The sequence below is a fragment of the Choloepus didactylus genome, chromosome 6 (assembly GCF_015220235.1).
Source record: "Choloepus didactylus isolate mChoDid1 chromosome 6, mChoDid1.pri, whole genome shotgun sequence".
In the NCBI taxonomy this organism is placed as follows: Eukaryota; Metazoa; Chordata; class Mammalia; order Pilosa; family Megalonychidae; genus Choloepus; species Choloepus didactylus.
In genome coordinates this window covers 150,161,147-150,186,090 of record NC_051312.1, presented here as the reverse complement: position 1 = coordinate 150,186,090, position 24,944 = coordinate 150,161,147, and the positions used below count along the sequence as shown (strand labels likewise).

The 24,944-nt window shown below is 38.8% G+C and overlaps 1 long non-coding RNA gene across 1 annotated transcript; it reads left to right on the top strand.

The window, feature by feature from the left end:
• The first annotated feature begins 12,957 nt into the window (after window positions 1-12,957).
• On the top strand, window positions 12,958-22,984 carry LOC119538088. Its single transcript, XR_005217510.1, has 3 exons — window positions 12,958-12,988; window positions 13,059-13,131; window positions 22,849-22,984. It is a non-coding gene; the product is annotated as an uncharacterized LOC119538088 (long non-coding RNA).
• Window positions 22,985-24,944: the final 1,960 nt, after the last annotated feature.

Sequence of the window (24,944 nt, the reverse complement as noted above, 5' to 3'; positions counted from 1 at the left end):
CAACCAAAGATGACAAGACAAAGAAACAGGAAGAGATGGCTCATCAAAAGGAATAAGATAAAAATCCAAGAACCATCAATAAAGATCAGACTTTAGACATTATGTTCAAAGACTTTTAAAAGAAGGGTCTTCAATATGCTCAAAGAAGTAAAAAATATCATGAAAACAATGAATGAACAGTATGATAATCTCAGTAAAGAGACAGAAGTTTTAAAAAGGAACCAAACAGAAATACTGGAGTTGAAGACCACAATAATTGAAAGTGAAAAATTCCCTAGAGGGTTTCAATAGCAGATTGGAGCTGACAGAAGAAAGAATCAGTGAACTCAAAGATAAGATCATTGAAATGATTCCCACTGAGGAGCAGAAAGAGAAAAGAATGAAAAAAACATGAACAGAGCCCAAGAGACTGTGGGATACCATCAAGCATTCCAATATACACATTATAGGAGTCCAGAAGGAGAAGAAAGAAAGAGCAGAAGGGAATTCAAAGAAATTATGGCAGAAAACTTCCCAAATTTAATGAAAGACATGAATGGAGACATTCAAGAAGCCTAATGAACCTCAAACAGGATAAACTCAAAGAGAACCAAGCCCAGATGCATAGTAGTCAAACTGTCAAATGCCAAGGACAAGGAGAGACCTCTGAAAGCTGCAAGAGAAAAGCAACATGTTATGTACAAGGGATTCCCCATAAGATTAAGTACTGACTTCTCATCAGAAACCATGGCAGCAAGAAGACAGTAGGAGGAAATATTTAAAGTGCAGAAAGAAAAAAATCTCCAACTGAGGATTTTATATCCAGTGAGACTATCTTTCAAAAATGAGGGAGAGATTAAGACATTCCCAGATAAACAAAAGCTGAAGGAGTTCACTTTCACTAGACCTGCTCTAAAGCAATGCTAAAGGGAATTCTGCAGACTGAATGGAAAGGACACCAGACAGTGGATCAGTGAGGCAATAAAGAAGATAAAGGTCTATTGTAAAAGGTAGCCATATGGGTAATTATCAATGCCAGTACTATTGAAATGTATTTTTTTTTATGTAACTTCACTTTTTAGTTCTTACAGTTTCTAAAATGCAAATACATAAAAAGTAATGATAAATCTCTGGTTTGGGAACATACAATGTATAAATGTATAAAGTTGAAACTTGGATGACCATTGAAGACGTAATATTGAATAAAATAAGCCAGACACAGAAAGAAAAATATTGTGTGGTCTCACTGATATGAAGTAATTAAAATAAGCAAATTCATAAAGTCAGAAACTACAAGACAGATGTGCCGGTTTATATATACTATGTCCTCCGGAAAAAGCATGTTCTTTGATGCAATCTTGTGGGGGCAGATTGATTAATCTTTTTTATTAAGGTCTGACCTTTTGATTGGATGTTTCCATGGAGATGTTACTCAATCAACTGTGGGCAAGACCTTTGATTGGATAATTTCCATGGAGGTGTTACCTAACCCATTCAGCATTGGCCTTGATTAGTTCACTAGAGTTTTATGAAAGCTCACAGACAGAAGGAGTTAGGAGCTGCAGCTGAGACGGATGCTTTGAAGATGGCTGTTGAAAGCTCACATTGACATTTGAAAAAGCTAAAGTCAAGAGAGACATTTTGAAAAATGCCATTTTGAAACACAACCTGGGAGCAAGCAGATGCCAGCCATGTGTCTTCCCAGCTAACAGACATTTTCCAGAGATCAATGGCCTTTCTCCAGTGAAGGTACCCTATTGTTGATGCTTACTTTGGACACTTTATGGCCTTAAGACTGTAACTTTGTAACCAAATAAACCCCCTTTAAAAAAGCCAATCCATTTCTGGTGTTTTGCATTCCAGCAGCATTAGCAAACTGGAACAACAGATTACTACAGGCTGTGGGGGTAGGGAATGGAGAGTTAATGCTTAATTGGTACAGAGTTTCTGTTTTGGATGACAGAAAGTTTTGGTAACAGATAGTGATGATGGTAGCACAACATTATGAATGTAATTAAAACCATTGAATTATATATTTGAATATGGTTAAAAATGGAATGTTTAGGTTGTATACATGTTACTAGAATACAAATTAAACAAACAAACAAACATGGGGCTGTAAAACAAATGGTGAACCTTATTATAAATGATAGACTACAGTTAATAGTACGATTATTGCCCTGTGTGTACAAGGCCACTCACAGAGCTCTCCTATGGGAGAGCAGTCTAGTTGTGGCTGCTTGGAACAAGGAATTGCTGGCTGTAGGGTATACAATGCAGTGCCTGGGACCACGAGGAAAGTGTTTTCCAAGAAAAAGGGGACATTTGTATCTGTTTAAATAGAGGAATTCCTAGGGCCATGCACACATGCCCAAGGCAAGACTCTTTTACATAAAGGATCAGAGGGGCCCCTATATTTTGGCCTCAAGCTATTCTATAAACTCTTTGTATGGAGAAACTCTGAAAGAGAGCAGTCACTCAGTTCAACCTGCAAAGACTTGGAAAGGTGTTTTCTTTTTTTTTCCTTCTCTCTCTTTTTGTTTTGTTAGCTCCTAGCATTCAAGGAAACCTCTGTCATAAAACTAGCTGGATAAAATCTTAAAGAATCAATGCCTCAGCATGTAAATTCCAGCAATAATACATTAAAATATCAAAATGTTCAGGTTTTAACAAAACATACATAGAAATAGGAAGCAATGGCCCAGGAAAAGGAGAAGATTAAAACATTAGAATCTATCAATCAGGACAAGACTTGGGACATACCAGACAAAGACTAGTTTGTGATGACATTTTCTGGCATACCTCCTTAAAAGCACCATCAGCGGAACTCAGGGAAGCTCCTTGGCTGTCTGTCCTGCAAGGACTTTTGATGATGTCTGTACCATTTGGAGCTAAAAAGAGTTCTGGGTCCAGCAGTCCAGAAAGATATTCTGACATTCACTTTTAAATCCCTTGTATCATTTTATATGATGAAAGCTGCTGAAGACTTGAGTTTCCAGGTCTACTATAATAAATTGTGTTTCCCCCCTTTCAGGGAGGATTTACAGATCAGAAAAGGCATCATCACCATATGGCGACTGACCCCTCCATCATGCCTTCAGATATTACTCATCTTAGAATCACCAGATTTGCTCCAGATTTTTTCAGAAAACCATGATTGTCACCTCTACTTTGCTGTATTTGCATACTAAACTCCATAGCCCTGATAAAATATGGAATTAAAACTCATGTTGAGGATTTTTGTTAGATGTGACAACGGCATTGTAGTTATGTAGAAAATGTCCTACCCCCACCCCCTTTGAGATAAATGCATACTAAAAAAGAATTTAGGGGGCTGTGGGAAGCAGACAGAATTAAATATTTGGTACAAGTAATTAAAAAATGTGTAACTGTTACTTGAATCATTGAGATTTGACTATGTATGCAACCTTCCAAATCTGATAGAAACTATTTACACTGAAGTGCACAGAGAGAAGTAAAGAGAAACTATAAGGCAAATGTATCAAAAGCTGACATACTTGGTGAGGATAAATGTTTCTTGAATATTACAAATAAAAAAAGATGTTAACAGTTTGAAGTCATAAAGACTGATGTATGGGGCAATAACCCATCCTTGTAAGGAGAAGTTATTCCTGAGTGGTGGCTTTTAATCTTTTGCTCTTGGCTGCTGCCCTAGAAAGATAAAGTTTGGTGCTTTCAAGATCTATGAGGTTGAATTTACAGTGACAAAGGATAAAGACAGTTTGAGGGTGTCCAGCCTTCAAGAATAGATCAAGAATGGCCTTCCACCTGCTTCCCAGATGTATGCCAATTGGCTTAGTTCTTTATGAAAATATTTGTGATGTTCAGTCCTGAGTTCTTTTGTTTTCTACCACTCAGCTGTGCTTGGACTTCAAGTTCAGAGGTGTCTGATTGAAGTCCAAGTCAGCTCCCAACCATCCATCTACTTTCTATGTCATCCAAGACCTCTGTCTCAGCTCCTCCAATTGGAGACCCTCTTTTTAACAATTACCTTGAGGAAATGAAACAGCAGCTAAGAAACAGTACATTTTATCCCTGCTTGAGCAATTCTGGCAAAAGATAGAGGAGTGAGGAAAGGATAGAAAGGAACAACTAAGACATAGAGAAAAATCATGATGAGACAATCACTTAGAGTAAGCTTTGGTGGTTATTTGTGGAATTCCATTATTTGAGTTCCACTGCTTACCAGACACAAATCTACCGTCATTCAACTTGTGTATGCTCAACAGACACTTCAACATCTCCTTCTAGTTAGGAGTTATTTCCCCCTGCCTCTAAGTCACTTTGAACCATCAAGCACTAATCAACATTAAGGAAAACTGGAAATTGTCAACCAATTGCTGACACCTTAAATGCTAACAGGCTATAGCTATCAAATTCCTGGGTCAAAGATGCCCTGTATTTGTATAGTGATTATATTTTTTAAAGCTAAAATTGAGACATATGATTGGATAATGAGATGAAATATTTTAAATCAGGACATTCAGCCATCACACATACTTGAGAGTTAAAATGATGCTTTCCCATTCTACCCCTTGTTTGTAATTTCTTACATTGTTATGTATTGAGCAGTCTGGCCCTTAATCAACCTTCCTTCAAGATGGGATCCGAAACACAGACCATGTATAAAAGAGAAAAAGTCTAACAATTTTTTAAAGTAACAATATAACTGGAAATCATGGTTCTCAGTATTTGATATTCTTCGGCAATATTAGGTCAATATTTTTAAAATAAATTTTATTTTTTAGAACAGTTGTTAGGTCTTTTTTTTTTTTTAACATTATAAACCATTTATTTTATATTTTTCAGTGTTCACATTAGTGGTAGCATATGATATTTCTCTTTTTGTGCCTGGCTTATTTCGCTCAGCATTATGTCTTCAAGGTTCATCCATGTTGTCATATGTTTCATGACATCGTTCCTTCTTACTGCTACATAGTGTTTCGTTGTTAGGTCATTTTTAAAAACTAGTTTACAACTTTGGCAGATCTGATTTGCAAGAACAAAAGAGAGAAAAGCAATCCTGCTGTATTCAGCTTTGGGCAAATTATTCTTAGAATATTGTGTACAATTTTGGTTTCCTTAATTGGAAAAAGATGTGTAAAACTTGGGAAGAGTCCTACAAAATCAATCACAACATTCTGAGGCTAGAAAATAAGCCATATGGAATTTATCCTACAGCTATACTTGCACAAATGGACATTCAAGTTTATTCATTACAACATTATTTATACCAGTAAAATATTGGAATCTACCTAAACATTCATCAGTATGAAACTGGTTAAATGAATTATGTGCCTTACAACATGATTCACTGCAGCTGTAAAAGAGATTGGGGAAACTCTTTTATGGAAATATCTCTGAGATACATTGTTGAGCGAAGAAAGCAAGAGGCAGAATAGCATATATTGCTTGCTAGCTTCATGTTAAAAAAGTGAATATATTTATCTGCTTGCGTATACATAAAAAAAATCTCTGGAAATATAGGCAAGAAATCAATAACAACAGTTACATATAAAAGGTAAGTGGGGAAAGCACAACTGTATGACGATACTGTGAACAACTGATTGTACACGTTGAATGATTGTATGTTATGTGATTATATCTCAATAAAATTGCATTAAAAAAGGTAAGTGGGGATAGGATGGATGGAGATGGAGTAGTAAAGACTTTTTATTTTATAATTATTGTGCTTTTTGATTTTTGATTCTTACAAATGTATTACCTATTTAAAAGCTAAATAGATACTTTTCAATGAACAACAGAAAAGAAGCATGTAGTAAGACAACAGTGAGAGAGATGCTTGATTTAAATTGTGTCTACACGCACGAGGACCCTACGGAGCACATCTTATCTCAATATCTCTATAAGCAGTGTAAACTACCACATGGTTAACTCAATTGCAAAGACAAACAATGAATGAATTTATTGTGGCACAATATAGTTCATTAATGATACGAAGAGGAGGCCTGAATTCACAGAAGAGAAGATTAAGTTAGTAACTGATTTTTCCAACATGACAAAGAATTAATCAATGAAAGAATAATACAGTTCACTACTCCTTGGACTTAATAATGTTTGTAAAGCACTTTGTAGTTTGCCAACTGCTTTCACAAATATAATCTCATTATATCCATCTTTATGAAAACATTAAGCGACATTTCTATTGTCATTTCACAGATAAGAAAATGGAATTAAAGAGAAGATGAACAACTTACTGACAGTCTTGAACAATAGAACAGGATATTTGAAATTGGAACTAGCTTGAAAAATGAAGGAGAGAATATAATCACCAAGAGCTTGGGTACTCATTGGACTTCTTAAAAGTACTTACAGCTTTAAAATTTTACTACCTCACTGCTTTTTGTCCCAAGTTATTTCTTAATCATTTTTTCTTTGCTTGCATCATGAGATTTAGTTAAAATTTAGATTTCTGGCTCACCTTGTTTCTTCATCATAAAAGGCATGTAAAACCTTTTTATCTTCCATCCGCTCAATTGTAAATTTTAATGTGCATAAGAATCAGGGAAGAGGGTTTATTAGACTGCAGATTCCTGACACCGCAATCCAAAAATTCTGATTCCCTGGGTCTTAAGTGGAGCCAGGAATATGCTTTTCATGAGCATGTGGTAATTCTTATACAAGTGCTCTGAGCACGGCCCTAAAATCATATGCTCAACAAAAAATAAGATTATCTGTAACTAGTGACCCTGTGTGGCTGATTAAAATCAAAGACGCTTTTCAGATCCTCTTTCCAAGCTCATTATTTCTAGTGCAAAGAGGCACTGGGAGTGATGATTAGCCTCCAGTGGGTTCAGAAGTTGTTGGCGGAGCTAACGTTTGCCTAGCACTCGGAGGACGAAGACTCACAAAATTAAATTAAAACTCTTAGGATTTATTTCCCTATCTCTGAAACTCTGAAATTGAACTTGTCTTGGCCAGCCAGGACAAGATGCCAATTTGCTTGTAAGGAGAATCTTTATGTTGACCATGGGCTCTTAGGGACCTAAGTGAGTTGAGATTTGGTTACTCTGGCAACTGCTGTTCTCCCTCAGCAGTGCAGAAGCAACTGGAGATCTGCTAGGGCACGTCCATTCACAGTTCCCGAATTCCAGCCGCAGAAAGGGGAACCGAAAATGCCAGCGGCCTCATCATGGTGGACCCTGTTTACATAAGTTTCTGTCCAGTCTTAGCCAAATGAACCTTTACTTTGGCTTCTTTGGGAGTCTGGTCCCACATTATCTTTCTTTGGCTGGCCTCTCTGTAGGAAAGAGTAATTTGCGAAAGCTGCTTTTAAAATTATTTAAAACGGCTGCGTGACTAAAGCACACATTTATCATCTGCTGAAGGCTTTTATACTTTTACATAACTTACTGAAGTGTTTTTAAGGTTGTATTCCTACCCTAAGGCAATTACTGCAAAGGAAATAGTTTTATTAATTGAAGTAATAAACACTCTATAGGTGTTCTAATAAAATATGGGGATTTACAGTATAAATGGTCAATCAAGTCACTCCAGAATAGCCATAGAGCTCACCTCTATAAAAGTCAAAGGAAAAAATCCAGAAGGAGGATAAAACCAATGAAAAATTAAAATAATAGTACACTTGCTGAGATCACAGCTACTTTAAAAACGCCTGCCAAATGGAGAGAAATCTTCTCATGAGTTTTGGACAGATCTATTTGCCAGAAATTTCATTTGCTAATTGTTTTTCCTAGATTCAAAGATGAGAAGATATTGCCCTATCTGTCAGAAAGCTTATCCTCTACAAAAGGAAGAGTCATTCTGAGTCCTGACCATTCTCAATTGACCTTACGGAGTCACTTAGTACCAAGTGGCCAATTTCCTGCTCTCTATACTCTGTATCTATTGGTTTGTATTAGTCTGCTTTCCACAAGGTTAGCAGATGGATGGAGAAATTACAAGTTTGTCTAAGCATGATACTTGATTATCTATTACATTTGCCTCCAAGCCTTAAACTCCAAGCCTCAGGTGGGTGGGTCGACTTCTGTCTGTTGGAGAGATCTTTATCTGAAGATCTTGCAATAGACCAAAGGTGCAAGCCAGGAAGTCTGAATGCTTATCAGAAGAATCTGTCTCTAGGGAAGAGGACTCTAATCAGCTCTTCTGCACAATTGGTGTATAACCCACAGTTTCCTCATCCAGAGTTGGACTTGCAGATGTTTTTCAAAGGTGGGAAGGGGAAAACGGTAAATTTGGAAAGTCCAGCAAGTGATCAAAGCTGCTGTCATATAATTCTAGACCAGGTACTTGTGCTTTTGGGGATATTGGACATGTCCCTTATCTGAGCTGTACAACACAGTCACCATCAACCACATGTTTCTATGTCCTTGATATGTGCTGAGTGTGACTGAGGACATGCATTTTTTTTTATCATATTTAATTCTAACAAATTTAAACATAATGATCCACATTAGCTAGTGGCTGCTGTCTTGGACTGTGCAGTTCTAGACTTTCAGATACCTTTTCCAGCTATTGGACACCAAACCCAGATATCTTGACTGGTTAAGTATTGGAAGATGACAACCTTAGCCATTTCCTGAACTGGAACTCAAACTAAAAGAAGAGGGTGTTTGGAAATTGAAAGCGTGGAGAGAAAAAAAATACCCTTATCTATTACAGAGGTGAAAGGAGGAGCCATATACAATTCTAAACCAACTAGATGAAAAAGGAAAATTAAATGGATCACCAGAACATTTGGTACCTACACAATACCAAAAAAAATTTTTGCTTTTTTTTTTCTAAACTGAATGGAAGGAGTTGGCAGATGAATTTAGCATTATGTAACACAGTGAAATATAAATGAGAAATAAGTACCAGGTACACCTAAGTGGATGTGGATTAAATTAAATATTTACATTCCACACAATAGATCTTTTGTAGAGGGCAATTCTATAAACCAGAAGCTTGAGTATAATAAAAGGAATAAGTTCATTTTGATAACAGGACCTGCTAGTTTGACACCCAGGCAAAGGCAACCAACCCAGATAATGACAGGAGATTTAAGTATCACAAAATAAAATTATCCAGCTGTGTTTAAACTACATTCACAGGAATAGATGAATAACACAGATGGGAGTTACATATGCCAATAGACGTTGACTGGTTAATTCTGTTATTTTAGTTAGATTTTTGTTTTCATTGTTGCCTTTATCCTTTGATTTGTTAAGATTTTCATCATTGACCTGAAACATTTTTTAAGAAAAAACATTTTTTAATAGAGAAAAACATAGAGCACAATATAGCCATCAAGCATGTGACATTTCCCAGACTGAACAGTTGCTATGATTTGTCTTACTTTCTTTGAATATTTCTTTTTATAAGAAATATAATATTATAGCTACCGCAGAAGTCTCCTCTGTACCCTCCTCAGCTCCCATTGCCCCTTTTCTCCCCAGAAGCAACCATTAGCACGTGTGAGTTCAGTGTGTCTTCCTGTCCATTTCAAGTACTTTCCCTTCATATGTTTGCATCTGCTAACAACACAGTACTGTTTCATGCATTTTAAAATTCACGTATAATGGTATTACATTGCATGAATTTCTGTAACTTACTCTTTTCATTCAACTTTACGTCTCTGAGAGATGTTGAAACATACATACATACCTTAAGTAGACAAATTACTTTTTAAAAGGTGCTCCACCAAAACTCACCACCACAATAAGGCAAACTTACATTTTTGTAGAATTTCATGAGGTGAATTTTCACATTACCTCATTTGAACTTCTCAGTGACCCTGTAAAGCAAATACTGTGATTAATCCATTTTAACAGAAAAATAAACATGATTCAAGAGAACCAGGGACTTGGCCAAGGCTCAATAAATAACAAGAGGCAGGACCTGAACTCAGTCCCTAGCCTTTGAGGCAAGGAGTTTATTTGAACTTCCACTGATTGCCTCCCGTGCTGCCTGGGGTAGCAAAAATGCTGGGCAGGCTCTCCCCTACCTGGGATCTGACTCCTAGGGGTGTAAATCTCGATGGCGACACAGGATATGACTCCCAGGGATGAATCTGGACCTGACATCATGGGATTGAGAACATTTTCTTGACCAAAAGAGGGATGCAAAATGAAACAAAATAAAATTTCAGTGGCTGAGAGATTTCAAATGGAGTTGAGAGGTCACTCTGGTGAACATTTTTACTCACTATACAGATAACCCTTTTTAGGTTTTAATGCATTGAATAGCTAGAAGTAAATACCTGAAACTATCAAACTCCAACCCAATAGCCTTGATTCTTGAAGATGACTGTATAACTATGTAGCTTACAAAGGGTGACAGTGTGATTGTGAAAACCTTGTGGATCACACTCCCTTTATCCAGTGTATGGATGGATGAGTAGATAAATGGGGACAAAGACTAATGAAAAATAGGGTGGGATGGGGGTGGTGGTGGTGATTTGGGTGTTCTTTTTTACTTTTTTTAATTCTTACTCTGATTCTTTCTGGTATAAGGACAATGTTCAAAAACAGATTGGGGTGATGAATGCATGACTATATGATGGTACTGTGAACAGTTGATTGTACACCATGGATGATTGTATGGTATGTGAATATATTTCAATAAAATTGAATTAAAAAAAAATGCTGGGCAGGAATTTCCTTTGCTAACCAAAGAAAGGCCAGAGCCAGGAAATCAAGAAAGAGGAAAGAAAATAAAGCAGTTGAGGAAAATGGAAAGAGGAGGGAGAAATGGAGAGAAAAATAGTCGTTTTGGTCAGGAATGGAGTATTATCACATTTTGCCTTAGATGTCCACAGTTTAGAAAAGACAGACCAAGGTTTCTTAAGAGAAGAAGCTTAGATGTCATATCAATCTACCCCATTTCTCAGTGCCCCAGTAGGCAGTCCAAGGGTGGGACGGTGTGACTGCGAGCTCTTATCTTCCCCTAGAGCATGGTTTCTCAAAATATAGGAGGCATCAAAGATAATTTTAGGCCTAGTGTGAAAGTGGGTCTTTTTCCATTTGTTTTAATCCTTCTCTACCCAGTTTATTGAACAGCCTGAATCAAGCGGTGTACAAACATGCAAAGTTTTGTGCTCTCCGATTACCCACTTCCACCATGCTCAAATCTGTTTCCCACCCCTTAACCACCTCTTGGGCAGAGGCCATATATTTCTGATCACTTTTAGTTATAAGGAAAAGCCAGTCATGCTTAAAACTTCAATCTCTTAGCTCCGGCTTTCCTCCAACCTTCTTAGGTCCCTTTCTCCTCTGGAATGAGGGAGCAGGGAAAAAAAGACAGCAAAAGAGACAAATGTCTCTTAGGGGTGATCCTCCCTTGGTTTGTGCTTGTGCAACCTCTGTCACTAACACTTATTGGCTATGACAGTCCCCTTCTCCCAAATTCTGATTCTTCAGTGTGGGGTGAGTTCTTCAGTGGGCCTGCCTGAAGGCACTGCAAAGAGAGGCCCCCCTGGCTTGACCTCGGAGCCCACTCCCCTCCTTCATGACCGTCTTCAGACAGGACACATCCCAAGGCCAGGGGACATGCCCCAGGCTCTTCCAAGACCTCTTCCTCCACACTCCACCCGGCTTGGAGAGCAGCCCAGGGCGGGCAACGGATTCCAGCTCAGCAAACCTCCCGTGCGGAGGCGAGATGCCAGGCTTCCTTCTTACCAGTCCCCAGTCTTAGCGAGTGATTCAGACTCCCTTGCTGTCTCGAGGGAGGGTGCTCCTGAGCCCCCAGGCGACACTACCTCACACGTGACTAGGCACCATGAGTCAGGACTGATGATTCCACGACCATCGCCCCATCCTTCGCCTCTTCTCTCCCCAGGCAGCTGAGTTTATGGACTCGTCAGCAATAATGATAAAGTAGCAGAAGCACACTCCGCTGCCTCTTGATAAGCCCTGAGAAAGCATCTGGCCTCAACTGTTTTCAGGTCTGTATTAAAGTGAGGTACAGAAAACCTTCTTTGCTCTCAGCCTTGGATCACAGTCACCAGTTTTGATTACGTCAGAGAGAAATTCTGTTGGCACTTGTATCTCTAAATCATCTCCCTAACACTCTGTCTCCTTTTTCAAGAAGAAAAAGCAAGCCTTCTTTAGGCAACAGCTGTCTACAAACTAAGAACATTTGGCTTTCCTTGTGTTTGTTTTTATGGTTTATTATTTATGACATAAATACTGGTGGTCCATTTATCATAGTAAAATAACTTCTTTTTAAATGGACTTATATAGGTCAAAAAAATAAGTTGCTTTAAGGAAAAATAATAGGTTAATAATAGTGCAGGTGGTAAGTGGATATGGAAAAAATATTGAACGTTGTATTTGTATGACTGAAGTGTGTGAAACATTTGCCTTAGAAATAAAATAAGAGTTCAGATGAGCGAAGGGATGAGTCAAGCTTGGAGTAGCACTGACTTCCCAGTAATTAGCTACTCACTATAGTATTGAAAACCCACCATATGCCCGGTGTTTGTTTGTTTAAACTGCTTTACTGCAGTATAATTTATACACCACAGAATCCTATCATTTTACCCCACGATTCAGTGACTTTTCGTGAATGTGCAGAATCGTGCAACCATCACCACAATCCAATTTTAGAGCATTCCCATCACTCCAAAAACATCCCTCATGCCCATTTGCAGTCACACTCTCTCCACCTCCCCCAGTCCCAGCCAACCTTAAGCCGCTTTCAGCCTCGATTGATTTCCCTTTTCTGGATTTGCCTTTCCTTATATAAATAGAACCATAAAATACGTGGTCTTTTTTGTCTGGCTTCTTTCACTTAGCATAATGTGGGGTTTTGTGTGCTTTTTTTTGCGGTTTACTTACGAATAACACTGCTGTGAACATTCTCACACAAGTCTCTGTGTGGATATATGTTTACATTTCTCCTGGGTAGATGCCCAGGAAGAGAATTGCTGGGTTGTGTGGCAAATTTATGTTTAACTTTTTAAGAAACTGCCAAACTGTTTTTCAAAGGGCTGCACCATGTTACATTCCTACCAGCAATGTATGAGGTAGGTAGGCATTTTTTCTGTATTATTCTGTATGCCTAAGTGTGGTTACATTGTAACCAATATTTTACAGGAGAGAAGCCCCAAGCAGAGAGAGCTAAGGTGCAGGAGGTCGACCAGTTGCCGCAAAGCCAGAGTTCAACCAGGTCTGTTCCAAACACCATACCCTGGGACTTAAGCTCTGTGCAGGGAAATTGTTTTTCTCAACAGGGATGGGGGAGGGTGCAGCTTGCTTTTTGGGCTCACTCCGGGGAACTGACACAGAAGATAAGGTGGGTAATGGAGCCCAAGGCCAGAGAAGGAGGCAGGTCCTTTTTATTTATTTATTTATTTATTTTTGCCCTTGGTCCTGGATCACAAGCCCCGGAAATGCTTTGCATGACTCACTTCTTTCTTTAAATTTGGAATGAAACAGCTCAGATTCTCGAATGACACAGCAAATGAGCAAACCCGGGTGATAAAAAAAGGACCCCAATCACTGCGGACTTTGTCTTGTAAATGCTTGGCTGGCCACAGAACAGGGAGAGGAAATTTTTGCTGTCCTCCTGTCTCTGAGTCAGCAAGTAGTTAGTTACTGAAATCACATTCACTAACAAGTCCTGACAACTGCTGACTGCTTGGTTCCCCTTGCCTTGTTTGGTGTGGTTAGTCAAAACACAAATAGCAGGGTGTATAAATTGATAATAGAAAGACATGAGTCAAATCAAAAAGATCAAGCAGGAATTAATGTTTTCCATGATCTTTACCTTCAGCAGCATTCTAATAAAAGTCTACCTTATCTAATTCCTATCTTTATGTTAGGGTAAACAAGCCTGGAGTTTGGCATTTTCATTCATTCATCCTTGATGGCAGGGGCCATGTCTTTCTTGTTCCTCTTTGTATTCCCTGCTGGGCCCAGCATGATGTCTTGTAACATCAGACCTTCCTCATTTGTCACCTGGCCTATTACAATCAATCTCCCAGCAGGTCATCCTCTATCCATATCTCCTCTTTCCACTCCATTTTTTACACTACCACTGGAGTTATCTTTCTAAAACACATTTAAAAAAAAAAAATCAAGGAGAATTGCTGATGTTTAATTATTTAATTAGATTTATGGTGCTGCAAATATGGCAAAGGTAGGCCCATACATGTCTTTGTGTATTTTATAGTTGCCTGCTGATTTATGGCATGTCTGAAAAAAATTTCTTTCATGATTGACAATTGCTGTGGGATAAAATCCGTATTCTTTAGCAGGTTATAAAAGACCATTTATGAGCTGGCTCAGCAAGCACCAGCTTGATCTCTTGCTGCCCCTCCTCTACTCTAGCTCTCTTTATGTTTTCTAGCATCTGCCTGAGATCTGGGCGTAAAGCAAGTATTTAATAAGTACTTCTTGATGGGTTGGTAATTACTTTGACCTGTTGTTTTAATTTCCTAACCCGCTAAAACAAAAACCATTCAATGGGTTGGCTTAACAACAGGACTTGATTGGCTCACGGTTTCAGAGGTCTGCTTGCTTCCTCCTGGGGCTGGTACCTTCTAGCTGATGGTGAATCTTTGGGGTTCCTTGGCTTTTCCTTCCCATGGCAGTGCACATGGTGGTTTTCTCCTTTCTCTCCTGGATTCTGGACTTCCAGCTTCAGGTTCTCCAGTGGCTTTTCTCTTGGTGTCCAATTTCCTTTTCTTAAAAGGACTTCGGCCATATGGGATGAAGGCGCACGCTCATTCAGTTTGGGCACACCTTAACTAACAGCATCTGCAAAGATCCTATTTACAAATGGGTTCACACCATAGGACCAGGAGTTGTGACCCGAATGTGCCTTTTTTGGGGGGACATGATTCAGATCCCAACATCTGTCGAGTTCTATATGAATTGTATAAGGTTTCACTGGCAACTTCTACTAATTCCTAGAGCTTTCTTCATAATGGAGGATGTGCACATGTAGTAAATAAATGCCTATCTGTTTTCTCTTCTCCTCATAATGGAACCACTGATTCATTCAACTTTAGGCTTGAATTTTTTAAGGTCTTATCTTTTCTTCAAAATTGCAGAAGTGGGAGAACCTAAGATGGCGGCTAGGTGAGACAGGGCAAAAAAACACCTCCGTGAAAAATACTAGCTAAAAACCAGAAAGTGACCCAGAACACCAGTTTCAGTGATGCACCAGCCGGACAAGGTCTGCTAAAGCCACAGAGACTGTGCGTTTGGTGAAACTGGGAGTCTGCATTCTGAAATGAGTGAGTAAGCCAGCTGAAAGTCCCGCGACCGCACTGCGGTGTGGGGAAACCAGGGGCTGACATTTGGAGATGGACTAGTTCTTTAAAAAAAAACAAAAAACCCAGGAGTGGCTGCAGTTACGACAGTGAGAACCACACAGTAAAGCACGGCAGGAGTGGGCTGTGCCAACCTCTTGGTGTCTGGCGTGGAGGATAGACCACTGCTGATTCCCTCAGGGCCAGGGGATAAAGGGGAGAGTCAAAAGGAGAAAGAAACTGCGCTGCTTGCAGCCGGCTCCCCGGCGGGCTGGAGACATTCCTGCCTGGGGCCGTACCCACAGCCCAGAGCCATGCCAGGAAAACCAGTCTGATGGGGAGTGTATCCCACAGCACTGCGCACACGCCACAATATCAGCCATGGACAGTGGCCTTGGGTGCATACACAGCTAGGTGTCCCAGAGCTGGGAAGGCGGAGCTGTGCGAAAAGCGGGGGGTTGAGATGACCCATTCAGCCATCTTTGCATCAGGCTGGGAGTGCCCCAGCATGGCCCGGTGGCCTGGGGCTTCCCTTGAGGGATGGTGTGCTCTTATGATGTAGCACAGCCTTCCCTCAGCAGAGGTCCTGGAAGATCACAGCTGAGAAGGGGGGCCTGCTTGGGAAACCCAGGGTTGCTACATCAATGCCGGGGACTTGTGAGTCAGCAACAGAGAAAATTTGGAGCAAAACTGAAATGAAGGCTTAGACTCTTACAACAGCCTTGAATCTCTGGGAACACCTGGGAGATTTGATTATTAAAGCTGCCCTGCCTCCCTAACACGCCCCACATTCAGGGTGAACAGCACCAATGACACACCCAAACTGAGTTCACCAATTGAACCCTGCAAGAATCAGACCCCCAAAAACCACAATGACAAAGTTGAGGAGAACTGACTTGAGGGGAATAGGTGACTCGCAGATGCCATCTGCTGGTTAGTTGAAGAAAGTGTATGCCACCAAGTTGTAGATCTGAAAAATTAGATTGGTATTTTTTACAACTTAAAAGAACCCTATCAAGCAAAGCAAATGCCAAGAGGCCAAAAACAACAGAAAATCTTAAAGCATATGACAAAACCAGATGATATGGAGAACCCAATCCCAAACACCCAAATCAAAATATCAGATGAGACACAGTACTTGGCGCAATTAATCAAAGGACTACAATCAAAGAACGAGAGCATGGCACAGGATATAAGGGACATAAAGAAGACCCTAGAAGAGCATCTTCTATAAAAATTAGAAGATCTTATGGAAATAAAAGAAACTGTTGGCCAAATTAAAAAGACTCTGGATACTCATAATACAAGCTTAGAAGAAGTTGAACAATGACTCAGGGTCCTAGAGGACCACAGAACAGAAAATGAAAGAACAAAAGAAAGAATGGAGAAAAAAAATTGAAAAAAATTGAAATAGATAAAATAAAACATCCAAATATAAGACTCATTGGTGTCCCAGAAGGGTAAAGGTCTAGAAAGAGTATTCAAAGAAATTGTTGGGGAAGACTTCCCAAGCCTTCTACACAGTATAAATACACAAAGCCCAGCAAACTCCAAATAGAATAAATTCAAATAAACCCACTCCAAGACATATTCTGATCAGACTGTCAAATACTGAAGAGAAGGAGCAAGTTCTGAAAGCAGCAAGAGAACAGCAATTCACCACATACAAAGGAAACAACATAAGACTAAGTTGTGACTACTCAGTGGCCACCATGGAGGCGAGAAGGCAGTGGCATGACATATTTAAAATTCTGAGAGAGAAAAATCTCCAACCAAGAATACTTCATCCAACAAAACTCTCCTTCAAATTTGAGGGAGAGCTTAAATTTTTCACAGACAAACAAATGCTGAGACATTTTGCTAATAAAAGACCTGCCCTACTTCAGATTCTAAAGAGAGCCCTACCGACAGAGAAACAAAGAAAGGAGAGAGATACAGAGAATTTTAACAGACATATATAGAACCTTACATCCCAAATCACCAGGACACACATTTTTCTCTAGTGATCACAGATCTTTCTCCAGAATAGACCATATGCTGGGACATAAAACAAGCCTCAATAAATTAAAAAAGAAACAAAACAACAAAACAATTGAATATATTCAAAGCACATTCTCTGACCACAATGGAATACAAATAGAAGTCAATAAGTTTTGATTTGTAACTCCATTATTTACTTCCTACAGGATCTAAAATACACAAACTAATGACAAATCAGTGGTTTTGGACTCAATGTAAAATATGTAGTTTTTGACAAGAGCTATATAAAGGTAGGGGAATGGAGGAGTATAGAAACATAGTTTACATGTCCTATTGAAGTTAAGTTGGTTTCAAAGAAAAACAAGATTGTTATGGATTTAAGAGGTTATTTTTAAGCCCCACAGTAAACACAAAGAAGAGAATATGACCATAGAGATGAAAAGTAGAGTATGGGTTATGAGAAGTGGGGGAAGGGGCAATGGGGAGTTAAGAAATTAGTGTAGGGTTGCTGTTTGAGGTGAAGGGAAATTTCTAGTAATGGATGGTGGAAAGGTGATAGCATTACAACATTCTAAATGTGATTAATCCCACTAATGGAATGCTAGGGAAGGGTTGGAATGGGAAGATTTAGGCTGTATATATGTTCCCACAGTTGAGGAAAAAAAAAAAAAAGACAGTCTAAATAGATGACAATTGAATGCCAAGGATCATCCTGGATGGGATCTGAGGATGGAGGACAGGAGGCTCAAAGGGACACAGTTGAGACATAAGGAAAAAAAAAAAAGGAAATATAGAATGTAAACTTTGTATCAATGTTGAATTTCTTGAACTTCTTAGCTGCACTTAATGGGATTGCATAAAAGAATGATCTTGTTCATGGGAATTGTATATGTGAATTTTAGTGTTTGTTCAAGGATGTGTGCAGTTTGCTCTCATATGTTCAGAAAACAGAGCAATAGATGAAGGATGATAGGAAGGGAGGGAGGGAGGGAGGGAAAGAGAAATGGCAGTGTGACAGCATGTTAAAGTTGGTGGAACGGGGTATCAGGGGAGGGGGGTCAGGGTATGCTGGAGTTCTGTGTATGGGGTTTGTATTGTTTTTGCAACTGTTCCTATAACTTTGAACTTACTTCAAAATAAAATTAAAAAAAAAAAAATTGCAGAAGTGTCCATCCCTCAAAGTAGAAGAAACTCATAAAAGAATAACAAGTGTGCTAATTTTCCTAACAATAAACAAGTCATTGAAATGTAATTTGAAAGGCTATACTGGCTATTTAAATGAACTGCTAAACAGTTCCTTAAGAAAACATAAAAATAAATTTAAATGAAAATTATTTATAAGTAATAATTTAATTTCCTTTAATTAAAGGAAAGAAAGCTTAACTAAAAGGTCAGCATAGGATATTAAAGTTTGCTCACACTTTACAAACTATATGAAAGTTAACATTTAACAGCTCAGTTGAAAAAAAAAACACCTAAGAAAATTTTTTTCGCAAATTTGACAAGAGTTACTTATTGTTATGGAAAAGCTCTTATAATGAGATAAAACACTGTCTCCAATGGTGTTAATGGGCAAAAGTCAAGAAAAGGTAGATTATAAAAGAAGTGAAATGATTAAAAGATAAACATGGATAATTATCCCACTTCATCTTCACCAGAAGTCAACATACCACTCTTGGCTTAGCAAATTAACCAAAGTTAAAGGAAGAAACATAAATAATACCATCAGTGGCTGATGAGTATGTGATGAAACAAGAATGAATACATTGCTGGTAGCAATTTAAAATTGCTAAAATTCTTTTGAAAAGCAGTTTAGCAATACGCATTGAGATCTTAAAAATGTTCATGCTTTTTGGCTATTTCACTTTTGGGATCTATACTAAGGGAATAATCCTAAATGACAAAAAAATAAATATAGAATTTCCATATGACCCAGGAATTTCCCTTCTAGCTATATACCCAGGAGAAATGAAAATGCATATATGAATGTTTATAGCAGCGTTTTAAATAAAAGTCAAGACATGGAAAGAATCCAGGTGTACATCAATGGCTGAATGGATGAGCACAATGTGGTGTATCCTCACAGTGGAATATTATTCAGCCATAAAAAGGAATGAAGTTCTGATCCACACTACAACATGGATGAAACAAGAAAATACTGTGCTAAGTGAAATAAGCCAGACACAAAAGGACAAGTATTGTATGATTCTACATATAGGAGGTACCAAGAAAAGACAAATTCTGCAGAAGTGGATTCGAGGTTACCAAGTACTGGGAGACAGAGGATGGGGAGTTATTGCTTGATGAGTACAGAGTTTCTGTTTTGGGTGATGAAAAGTTTTGGTAATGAATGGTGGTGATGGTAGCACAACATTGTAAAAGTAATTAATGCCACTAAATTGTACACTTTAAAAATGATTAAAACAGCAAATTTTCTATTATATATGTTATTTTAAAAAGTTGCATATAAAACCAATGTAATATGGAAAATATATGTGCTATAAGATTAAGTTAAACAATTTTAATATTCAAAATAATTACTACATGGCAAAGAAATACTCCAAAAGTTAACAATTTTCCCTTTGAATGGCGGGTGATTATTTCCTTAATCTTTTTTATATTTAATCTATTTTATGTTGGACATTAATAATATAATTGAAAAATAATAAACTTATTTTTTAAAACAAGTGCAATTATTAGTTATTAAAAGTTGGCTATTAGTAAGTTGATTCATAAGTTAATTTTCTGCTTAGCTTAGAATGTGGTATCATGTATGAGACATGGCAGATGTAGAAAACCGACCGGAGAGACAGGAGGTTGAAACGTCCATGAGTTGGTTGACAAAGGGGCTTGAAAGCTGAGTGAACCAAGGGTTGCTGCTACAGGTTCCTGAGCCCAGGAGGGACTGTTGAGGAGTGTTTGAGGATGATTATTCTGATGGTTATGGATAATTTAGGTTTGCTTCCAACGAGACTTGAAATAGCAGTGTGCCAGTTTGAATATATTGTGTTCCCCAAACACCATTATCTTTGATGTAATCTTGTGTGGGCAGACATTACCAGTGTTGATTAGATTGTAACTCTTTGATTGTTTCTGTGGAGATGCGCCGCACCAACTGTGGGTGATGACTCTAATTGGATAATTTCCATGGAGTGTTGGCCCGCCCACTGGGTGGGCCTTGATCAGTGAAACCATATAAATGAGCTGATGGGCAGAGGGAACTCAGTGCAGCTGAGAGTGAACTTTTGAAGAGGTGCTACAGCCAAGAGGGACACTTTGAAGAAAGCACAGGAGCTGCAGATGAGAGACAGTTTGAAAACAGCTGTTGAAAGCAGACTCTTGCTCCAGAGAAGCTGAGAGAGGACAATGTCACTAAGGTGACATTTTTGAGGAACTGCAGCCCAGAGAGGAACATCGTGGGAGAAAGTCATTTTGAAACCAGAACTTTGGAGCAGATGCCAACCACGTGCCGTCCCAGCTAACAGAGGTTTTCTGGACACCATTGGCCATCCTCCAGTGAAGGTACCCGATTGCTGATGTGTTACCTTGGACACTTGGACACTTTATGGCCTTAAGACTGTAACTGTGTAACCAAATAAACCCTCTTTATAAAAGTCAATCCATTTCTGGTGTTTTGCATTTTGGCAGCATGAAGCAAACTAAAACAAGTAGCAAGGTTCCTCATATGCAGCATAAAACATATGAATGCTGTTGAAAGAAAGAATAAATGAATGGAAGAATAAATCAGAGCTAACACTGAAGTTGAAGCTCTTAATGCATGCTGAGACTTTTCTAGAACATTTTAATAATTCTGAATGATTCACAGATTTTTAGAAACTGGCAAGGGTCTTTGAGATCATCTGCTTTAACTTCCGTGTGTATTGTTGATAAAACTAAATTCCAGACAAGTTGAATATGCCCACAAAGAAAGTAAAAGTATCAAGGATGGTGACTCTTCTTTACTTACATTATTTCTCTTCTGAAAACAAAAACTAATAAAATCTAAAATTTTTACAAGAATATTTTTTCCACAAATTTCTTGGCCTTCTCCTTGCTGGTTACATAAACTCCTCAGCAATATAGCTCCAGCCTTTCTTTCTACCTTGTCTCCCACTATAAAAGCTTGGAGTTGCTGCTACATTCTGCTTTCTGATCTCGCTGCCTCTGTTGATACCCGTTTTTCCTCTTTACCCATAAGGCCTTGTTCCCTTCTCTCTGCCTATCTAAAAATAATTCGTTTTTCAAGGTACAGCTAAAGACAATGAGTGGTTTGATTTGGCTGAAGGGTGCAGAAAGGAAAAAGAATGCTGTGGGGACCCAGGGCCTGGGCTCCCCCTCCCTAATGGGGAATGAGGCCCCCCAGGACGTAGCAGTCTGTGTGACTGGGTCAGAAGTTGAAGGTCATCAGATCTCCTCAGGGAAGGAACTATGTACAGACAGTATCATAAACAAAGCACTGAAACTCCCCTCCCCTGAATACTGTTGATAACAAATCTCCAGACCCCTATTTCACGAGACCCTGCTAAAACTCTGTTCTCATACCCTATGGAATGTCTTTGTCCTACACCTTTAAAAGCTGTCCCTTTGCACTGCCCACCCTTACAGAACGCTAATTCCATTTTCTTTGGATGCCGCCACCAGGAAGAATCTTCTCCTTTTTGTAAGTTCTAATTGTTGGAAAGAACACTGTACCTAAAAGAGAATAAGGCTCACATGATTGTGGAGGAGAAAAGAATTTATTCATGATCTTGCGAGAACGGATGCTCAGCCAGAAACATGGCAGGGCAGCCGAACAAAAGGACACAGCAGTAGTTATACCTAACACACAGATCCCTCCCCTGTTTCCCCATTGGCTGGGTATTCCAGAGGTTACAGCCTGTCTGAGACAGCTAACTAGCCTGCCTTTGGGATTTTGAATTGTACAGCCTATCAAAGAGAGTTAACTAGTTTAAATTTCTCACCAAGAGTTCCAGCCTTTGATTATACCCCACATCCCTTTACATCCCAGTAACCCTGGTTATTATTCCCATATAAGGAACTGGCACTAATTCTAGGCTTATGTCAGGGCTCTCTCTCTTTCCTTCCCTCTACCATGGGTCCAGTTTAAGCCAGTCTGCCACTGAGTCTCCTTTTTCCCTATTCCATGTTGCCTTTATGTGAAAGCTAAACTTAACCCTTTTTTACACTAATAAACCCATGTCTCACCCCATGCCTGTGTTCTTTAGTCCTAGTGCTGCACCAACCCAAGCCCTCCAAGAGCTGGGTTGGAACAAATGCAAAAGCTTGTGCTTGAGATGGGAGAGAACAAAGAGCCATGAGGATAAGTAATAATGGTAACCTAATGACAATGCTAACCAATGACATTTATGGCATGCTTGCTATGTGCAAGACCCCGTGTTAACCATTTTTATATTCATTATCATAATTAATACTCTCAACAACTCTGTGAAATAGTGTCATCTGTTAGGATTTTTATTTAACAGCAAGTCTTATTAAAAGAATTTAAAGAAGTGAGGGCTCTTTTTTCCTTGCCATTTAATGCGAAAGCCAGTCCAGTTTTAGTGTGTGGCTCAGTGAGGTTATCAAGAATCCAGGCTCATTCTATCTTCTTTCCTCAATATCGTTAGCATATGTCTTTTGTTTTCAAGCTTACAATATAACAGATCCTTCTTCAGACACTGCATCTGCCTTCCAGACAGAAAGGAAGAGTGAGCGAAATGGACAATGGGCATCTCTTCTCAAGGACTTCCATCAACATTTCTTTGAACTTTGTCATGTGGCCACCTCAGTTGCAAGGGAGGCTGAAGAGAAACCCCCATAAAATTCTGTTAATAAATAAGAAGGAATGGATATTTTGGTGGTCAACTCAATGACAAACATAAGGCTTAAGAATATTTTTTTAAAAATCAGTGGTAGAAGTAGATCTGACAGCAGAGCCCATGTTCCCAACCATTATTTTATATGACACTATTTTTAAAATGGCTTCAGTCCCGCTCTCCACAGAAGATGTGAGTCTAAGAAATATCAGAACACATTTTGTGCTACTGTTTCCCTTCTTTGGTAGCTGCCACCAAAGGGTTCACTGCTGCCCCCATCCCACCCTACCCCCCACCCCCACCTTGGGAGAGGAGCCTACAGTTTTGGGTTAGGGCTGGAAGGAAGAAAACCAGGGTAGTTCTTTATTTTCTTTCCAGTTAACATCCTGAATAACTGTGTGAAACAAGAAAGGATGACTTCATAGGGGCTTGAAATAGAGTCAAAGGAAATCTTAAAGTTTTGATCACAAAGTTACTGTGTGGGCCTTGGAAAACACATATTAGTAAGAAAGGGGGCTTACTTTAACTTTTTGTGTGAAGTTTCAGATGTCAGCAAAATTTTCAGATAGGGATAGATAATCTTGGTAGGGCAATCATAATGAGCAGGTAAGAAGAAAAATAAGGTGAATGTATGAGGAAGAGATGCTTCTGTCCCTATTGCATTATTAAAATATATTTGTTATAACTATTATTGATTATAACAAGGCTTCATATGCCTGAGGATGAAAAAGAGAAGTTTTGGAGGTAATGAGACAATGACAAGTATAAATTTTTTTTCTTACTGGAGCATCATCAATTTATATTTGTGTATGCATTTGGGGGACAGATAACTTGTTAAACTTCTCCTATGGAACCATTTCTATGGATTTCGGGGGAAGGAAAAAACACAGGAACAAGGAATTCAATTGGAGAGCCTCCATGATACAATTTCTGCAAAAATCCACTTCAGATGACCAAATGGTAGTAAGCGATATGAACTTTTTCATTTCATGATTATATATTACAAATGTGGCAGAAGTCAACATGGGAATGTGTTTACTTCCTGTCTTTGCCAGACTTTAGGTTATATTGACAAATATAGTATCAGAATCTTCTCAATAGGTGAAATTTTCTGAACTCTGCCAAGTGCCCTCTTTCTGTGGGTAATATATCTTTCCCTATTACATACCAAAGTGTGGTTCTTGGTCTAGCAGCAACAAGGGCACTTAGGAATTTGTTAGAAATGTAGAATCTCAAACCCCACCCAGACTTCTCAATCATCACCTTCATTTTTAAACAAGAGCTCCATGTGATTCATATGGAAATTAAAATTCGAGGAGCAGAGCCAGTTGAAACAGTCTATGGAATTCCATATAAAAGCCCCTTGGATTTCAGTAATCATTGTAACACAATGTGGTCCTGGACTTCTTGGAGAAAGTTCTGGAAACTATGAAATTTCCCCTCAGAAGGAGCATGCCTGTGAATTTGAACAGGTTGTTTTGCCTATGAATTCAACGAGAGATTCATGGTCTCAAGATTAAAAGCTAGCTCTTATCGCCTTCTCTAATCTGGGGAAACCCTCTTAAATAAATTGCCTGTGGATAAACTGAATGACTAGGACATGAACAGTTGTGCTGTTTGGGCATGTGTGTGACTTGAGTCAAGAAACAAAACAAAAGAAAAAAAGATTTTTTCGGGAAACCTAGTCATTAGCAATGATTAGTGATTAGGTATCAGTGATTAATATTTCTTCCCAGGGAAGAAGTAAAACATTTCAGCTTAAAAACTTTTTATTTTGGTCGTGACTCAAAAGAAATTGTCTGCCCTACTAGAATTCCACAAAGAGCCTTAAGAAGAAAGAATCCAGCTCAGCTCTCAAGATTTTAATTTGATAAGGAAAAGACGTTAAGAGGATATTTACATTCCATGACCACAGGAGTGGAGTAGAG